A 7,511-nucleotide genomic window follows, 5' to 3' on the forward strand; every position below is an offset into this window, starting at 1 on the left:
CTAAAATATTTTGATAGTTAGTAACTAAAATAAGTTCACAACTCTATTCTAAAAATAAAACATCTTAAAGTGATATATTAAAATCACTGGATCTGAAGGAATTTGGCTGATTCGACAATTCTTATAGAATATGTACCAATACATTTCCGAAAATGTGCAAAATGTTTCATGTTTTTTAAAAGCGGTTTTAGGAATAAGAATGTCAATAATTTCTTTTTTATTTTAAAGATGTTATTTTTTCATTTAAAATATCATATAATTATCTATTTCTACATTTTATTTATAATCCAAAATCTAATATCAATAAGTTAAATTAACATTGATGATATATAGCTGAAAATATTTCTTTCGAAAATACGTGTACTTGACAACAGAGAATCAATGAATTTGTTTGTAAATAAAACACTCCCCCTTGCCTCTGTGCACATGTTGAACTCAAATCAAGTTGTTGTTTACTAATTCTAGCCTTTCAATGTTCTAAAGGGTATATCGTGCCTTTAGAACTTTTTGTAGTAAGATATCTTATATGATATATATAAAGGGTCATTCCTTACATTTTTCCAGTCCATTTAATTTTTTTGGGCCAACCTGTATAAAAAATGGTCAACGCAAAAGTTGATCAATAGAAGTTATTTAATATAGTTATAGTCTTTGCAAAACCTAGTGCTAAGTATACAGGGTAATGTAAAAAGAGTAAAAAATAACAAAACAGACATTTGCCACATGGGACACCAGGTATTTTATTTTCTTACATGATACCTTACCCCCATCTTACATGATCTTTTTACGAAGTATTTTTATGCTTAATTTAAAAATATAAACATTCTTGATATTTCATTCATCCATTCTTGAAATATTTTCGTTTGAATGTTTATAATTTGGTTGCAAGACTGGCAGCCATTAACTGGTTAAGGTATAATTCTTCAAAACTGTATATAGCTTTTTAAAACCAACCAAATCAAATCTTTTACATTCACCATTTTTTCAAGGGTGCTTCAAAAAAGTTAAGCGGAGTGATAAATTATAAGGAATTACCCGGTACAGATTTCCTAAACATTTAGCTATGCGTGTTTCTCTTAAGCAATTTTTTCGACGATTAGAAGTTACTTTGTTGCAATTTTCCACTTTCTTTTAAAATTAAATTTCAATTCACAAAAAAAAAAACTAGACCAATTATGACTCTACACCAAAACGCTTACAAAAAATGACAATTAAAAGAAATATTTCTATTTCAATATTCTTTTTGGATTTTCCATTCGTTAGAAATGATAACAAATCTACCTACGTATTTACAAAGATTTCAAAGTAAAAATGTGCAATCATTAAAGATGTTTTTTATTGAAAAATTTATTCCTAGGTTTTAAGTCATGTGTTATTTAAAGTTTATATGCGTATTACTGTAAATCGGTCCTTAAAATCTCTTGTGTAGTGATATAAATCATAACTAAAATATTTTTTTAAACTACTCTCACGAGATGTGTATATATTTCAAACGACCTCTAGGAGCTACGGATCTAGTTTGTCAGAAACTTGTAGAATTAGATCGAAACTGTCCTTTGAAAAAGTTAATTTTTGTGCTCCAGAAAATAGAATAAAAAATACATTTTAGTAGTTCAGTCGCATATTGCTCCATGACAATTTTTTATGCTTTGTGGTAACAATATTTAACAAGAATTAAGATTTTATTAATATTTTACTATTTAAATTATTACGCAACTTTGAAAGCCTATTGCTTGCCCCTAGTTATATTCCCTAAGATTATAGTTATTTTAGAGAGGTGTATTTAATTCGAAAAAAGCTATAAATTATTTATTTTAATTAAATCGTTTCTTATTAATTAAATACATTTATTTCCAAATTCTCCTTGCAATACTAATAGTAAGCAAATCCTAAATTGAGCAGTTTTACTTTAAAAAATATGACTTAATTAAAAAAAAATTAAATAGTTGACATTTTCTCACATTTATTTTTATGTTAACAAATTACTAATTATTAAAAAAAAAACCTGAACTAAACCTTTCTTTTGCCATTAAAAATTGATATTATATTATTATATTTCACCCGGAACCAAATGTAATATTAATTTTTTATTAAGCCGATTAGCCGATGCAAATTTTCAATACGTGATACCATCAGCGGGTTGAGCAGAAATGCTTTAATTTTAGCGAAACCGTATTACATTTACTTCATAAATTATTTACCGGATGTCACAATTTTAATTTTTGAAGATTAAAATGCATGCAGATATTTGGTCCTAGTGACTGTTTTGTTTTGTGATTTCCATAGGAATAGGATTGCCTAAATACTCAAAACGGTTTTATTTTAAATTGTTTCGTTTTTGATGATAAATAATCCAAGGCTTATATAGATTATTTACTACAATATTACACTACCTAAATGATAAAATATGAATTTAAATTTATTTATCACCATATATTTATAACGTTATTTTTATATATATTTATTATAATTATGTTTGCAATAAATAAAGTATCGCATCAAAATTAAAAAGCACGGTTAAATTATTTACACTCTTCTGAGTTTTTCTTTGATAATAAAGTTTTTCTTTCATATATATATATATATATATATATATCCAATGAATTTTTTAGACGAAATCATCGTATTGCTAATTTATTTATATTTTTACTGTATTTGTTCATTTCCGAAATATTAAAAATCAATAGTACTGCTAAAGTTGTATCGCATGATCGGCTAGTGTTAAACTTCAAATCATGTTATGAGATCTGTTTTCTAGGTCGTCTATGTTGACTTAGGATAAACAGGGTATCTCGGTTAATTTTCAAGAAGACATAAAGTACTGTCCCCGTATTCCATGAGCAATCTTAGCCTCGGATTTTCTAGAAATACCCTGGCAAGGAGTCAGGTCACAGCCCTATTGTAACATAAGTCGAATAACAAAAAAAAATAATTATAATTCAAAAATTTACCTACCAACTACTTATACAATATAAGAGTAAAGAACTCATTCAAATTAAAATGAATCTGCTTAATAGCCCTTTAAACTAGTTAAAATTATTATAGTTTTTGATAACTGTAAGCAAACTGTTAAATTCTATCAAGCCTCAATTAAGAATGGACTCAAGCAATTGGTTCGTATTACATCTGTTGACCAGAATGAAGTCCGAACGATTTCTTGTATAATGATTGTGTTTATCTGAAAAAAACTCTTAGCTCTTTATATATGTATCCCGGAAGCATTTAATGTTTTGATTTAAAATTAAACAGGTAGACATAATTTTGTTGGTTCCAGACATCGTACCTAGAACTCCCAAACGGATAAAACAGGTGTATAACGATTATAACTTAAGATCAGTGTCATTACCCTATTCTGCGTTGTTTTAAGTCGATCAATCCTGTATCGCGCTATGTTATATAGTAAAGTGGAGCATTACTATAGATGGGGAAGAACAATGGCATTGTAGACGAAATTTGGTGCACAGCGACAAACTTTTAGCTATAAATTTTAGTCGCATGCGCATAAAAGTTTATATTGATATCTAAAATTGTGCCCAAGTATTCATTTTCATTTTCTAACGAAATGTTTTCCCGTATAGAGTTATCCGCATATTATTAAGATTTACAGAATCTACCTCAGACTTTTTGCCAAAATTACAAAATTTTTATTTTTTAATTTATTGTCGCAGAACCAAGAGAATAAAGTAGTCAGTTCAATGTTGATGTCTTGTTGCATCTGAAGAACATCGTTGCCCAATACATACAACATTGTGCCATCTGCAAATAGCACGACTTTACACTTTTCAGTTAAATGTATAACAAAACCATAAAAGGGCCTAAAACTGTTTCTCGTGGCACACCATAATTGATAGAGCTATAGATTTTGGTTTGTTTTTATACATTTTAAGGCATAAAAATAGCTTTTAGACACACTTTTTTATGCGTAATACTTTGGTTCTATTAGATAAGTAAGCCTGCAACCACTTCAAAATATTATTCCAAACTCTCAAATGCTCTAATATTTTAATCAAAATTTCCCTACTCACTACTTTAAGTGTTCTCTCAAAATCTAAAAATAAAGCTAAAAGAACAAGCAGAACCTGGGGCTTTGAGAAAACTAATAACTGTACCAACAAGAACAGACTCACATGAGTGAATCTGACAGAAGCCGGACTGGACAGGGACAATGGACTTATTGTTGTTACAATAGTCAAGAAGTTGTTTCTTGATACCAAATTTCAAAAACTTCTCGTAGACTGACACAATATTAATAGGTCGAAATTAATTACCATTTATTGATAAGACCACAATAACAATAATTAACCCCAATAATATTCATTAGTACTCAATGAAATTAGTAATAAAAAACCGTCACTAACACCATAAGTCACAATACACAGAATCTGCTTTCAAATTACGGGCTGACTATTACATACGTGATTTTTAGTTCGTTTATGTTACCGGTTTCGACTTTAAAAACGGATTGCATTAATGTGAACATCTACTAGAAACATCTACATGTGGAATAACCCTAACAAAACTCACTAAGACAAAAAAGAGAACTATGGCAAGACAACGGCAGAGAAAGAAGGCCGCGAAGGAGAGGAGTGCAAAAGAAATACTAATATAATAAATAATAGATGTTATCATTTAAATATCAATTAATCAATTTATCAAGTCAACAATACAAACAATCAAAAATCAGAGAGGATGCAGTAACAAAATTTAAACGCATCAATTAAAAATGTCAAAATCTGAGTATATTAAAAATTATATAAATCCTGATTCGTTTAAAGATCATTTATAATATAACTTTTTAATTTATCATAGCTTAAGTTTTTACAATATTTAATAAATAAGTCAACATTTGTACATCTACTACTTAGAAATATCGATGCATGAAATTTGCTCGATGTTTTGATACTAAAGAGTTCATTTGAATATTTTTCTCATATTATGCTGGTGACTAGAACTAGAAAATTAAGTCCTCAGATAACGAGGTTGTCCTGATTTTGAAAAAAAAAATCATACATGTGATATTTAAGATTCTGATCTGATCTGACATGTGATATTTTTCACATATAATTCCTTATTTAAATAAGGAGTTATATGTGACCTGAAATATATATTATAAAAAGACTCTTAGAAAATTCAAAAACTATTTTATAGTTTTTGAATATTTTTAGAAATACCAAAATTTAAACTGTCAGAATAAACTATATTACCATAAATAAGTAGAGTAAGGATGATATGTTGTAAAACTACTTGTAAAATACTATTGCCTAATTATTTTAGGTACTATGTGATTTAATTTGTATAAAATTTTAGTCGCATGTATGCTATATTTATTTTATTTATTATATGATTTTTAATAAAAGTTAAGAATCAAATATTATACCTAGAATTTTAATTTCATTGACAGAAGGAATTGTTGTCACTTATTTTAATAGTGCAATTATTTTTATTATTTGGATTTAAACAATTCTTTCCAAAGAACATTTTACTAGGCCTTTGGTCGGATTTATTTTCAAATTGTGGTGCGTGACGCAATGCTTTCAATATCAGCATGAAACTTACTTATATTCACATATAATTGTAAATATGTAAATATAATTACAATTATATTTACATACTTACATATATTTGCATTAATATTTTGTATATTTGACAATGAAAATTGGATATATATTTGTGAGTCATCATCATATGGCTGTTTCAAAGTTTTGAACTAATCTATTCATATCAGAAACATAAATTAAACATAATTGATTATAGAACACCAATTTTTCAAGTCAGGAAATCAGATTTCTGCCCGATTATACCATTACCACTTATTTATACAGACTGAGATCTATTATTTAAGTATGCTTCACAAAATATAAGAGTTTAAGCCATTAGCGAGAAACCATTATCATTTTATTTAGCCAAAAGGATAGTATATTTAGGGGTAATAGATGTCTTGCTGTGATCTAGCACTGTGGCATTAACTTTACAGTGTTACTATTTTGCCAAGAGTTTGCAGACGGTGGCTCAGAATTATTGGAGGCTTGGGATTGTTCGAAGGTTCACTTATGACTGGCTTTTAAAGAATATAAACTTGATTATAACTAATAAATAAGAGGGCGCCACTTAGTTTTTTTTTATGAATGAAAGAAAGCTAAGAAAAAAAATTTGGTATATAGGTTTCAATTAACAGTTAAATGACCCTGGATAAAGTAGATTTAAAGAGGCAAAAGAAAAAATATCTTAACAATACAACCAAATTATATTTACATCAAAGATAAGTATACACCTCATGTTCTAATCTGTTAAATGTTAATAATTTATTATGAATTAAAATATGAATAATGTTGATATGATTAAAATAAGTTTGACAAAAGTAACATTTACATTATGATTTATTATGATTTCACTACTAGGTAGATTTCAGCACTTGAAAAATACATTGCAATTATTAAAGTTTTTAGTATATATTTGTATTACGCATTTGGGAAAGTTCATGAACCTTTTTACCTAAGGCATATTAGCCTTAACCGAGTTATATCTACTTAACTACCAAAAAAGGTACTGAAAAATACTGAACAAAAAATAACTAAAATTTTAGATAAGAAATTGACGTATTAAATTATGATATTGATTAAATATTTGTAGCAATAAATTGAAATTAAAGGTATATTAATAAAAATTTAAATATGAAAGACAAATCTATGGTTAATAATATTTAAATAAATGGAATAAACTGGCCTGTATATTCCTCCAAGAAATGAACGGTTAGCCTTCAAAATCAAGGCTGTAAATGTGTGCCATTTGTAGCTAGCTTAGCTATCCGGACTGGGAATCTCTAATACTAGCTCTAACTCTGGCTCCAGCTCCACAGCTTACAGCAATTTCTCGGGAAAATCAAAATCCTGCAGCCATCAACAATTGAAGAAGAGTAAAGAGGAAAACGGAAAAGTAAAACCCTAAAACAACGGTTGCCATTGTATTCACTGTCGATAAAAATGAATGGCGTTCAAAATATGACACACTCACCTTCTATCCATTAAAATCTTGGGCATCCTGCACCAGAATTATGAAATAAACAGTTCCCTAAAGGAACAAGATTAACACAGGAGAGTGATGCGTTACAGTAGTAATGTGTCATTGACAGTGTGAATTTAAAGAAATATCGATAAAAGAAATTGACTGAAATTATTAAAATAATTATTTAAATTAATGAGATATCAATGGAGCGTTAGTGAACATAAGAAATAGAAAAATAAAACGCTACAGCACAACCATACAAGTAGTTAGTTTATTTTTGTATTAGATCTGATATTACTGACCACATAAAATTTTTTTAGACTTATTTATGATATCATTGTGCTATATGAAAAATTACCTCCCCTATCCGCCTTCTTTCATTTGGACGACCACTTTTGGGTACTCTATATATATTTTAATATAATTTTCATAGAAATACTGAACTCAGCCAAAGCAATACCTATTTTTAAAAAGGGGGACAGTAGCAAGATGGAAAACTATCGTCCGAT

The sequence above is a fragment of the Anthonomus grandis genome, chromosome 1, assembly GCF_022605725.1.
Source record: "Anthonomus grandis grandis chromosome 1, icAntGran1.3, whole genome shotgun sequence".
NCBI classification, from domain to species: Eukaryota; Metazoa; Arthropoda; class Insecta; order Coleoptera; family Curculionidae; genus Anthonomus; species Anthonomus grandis.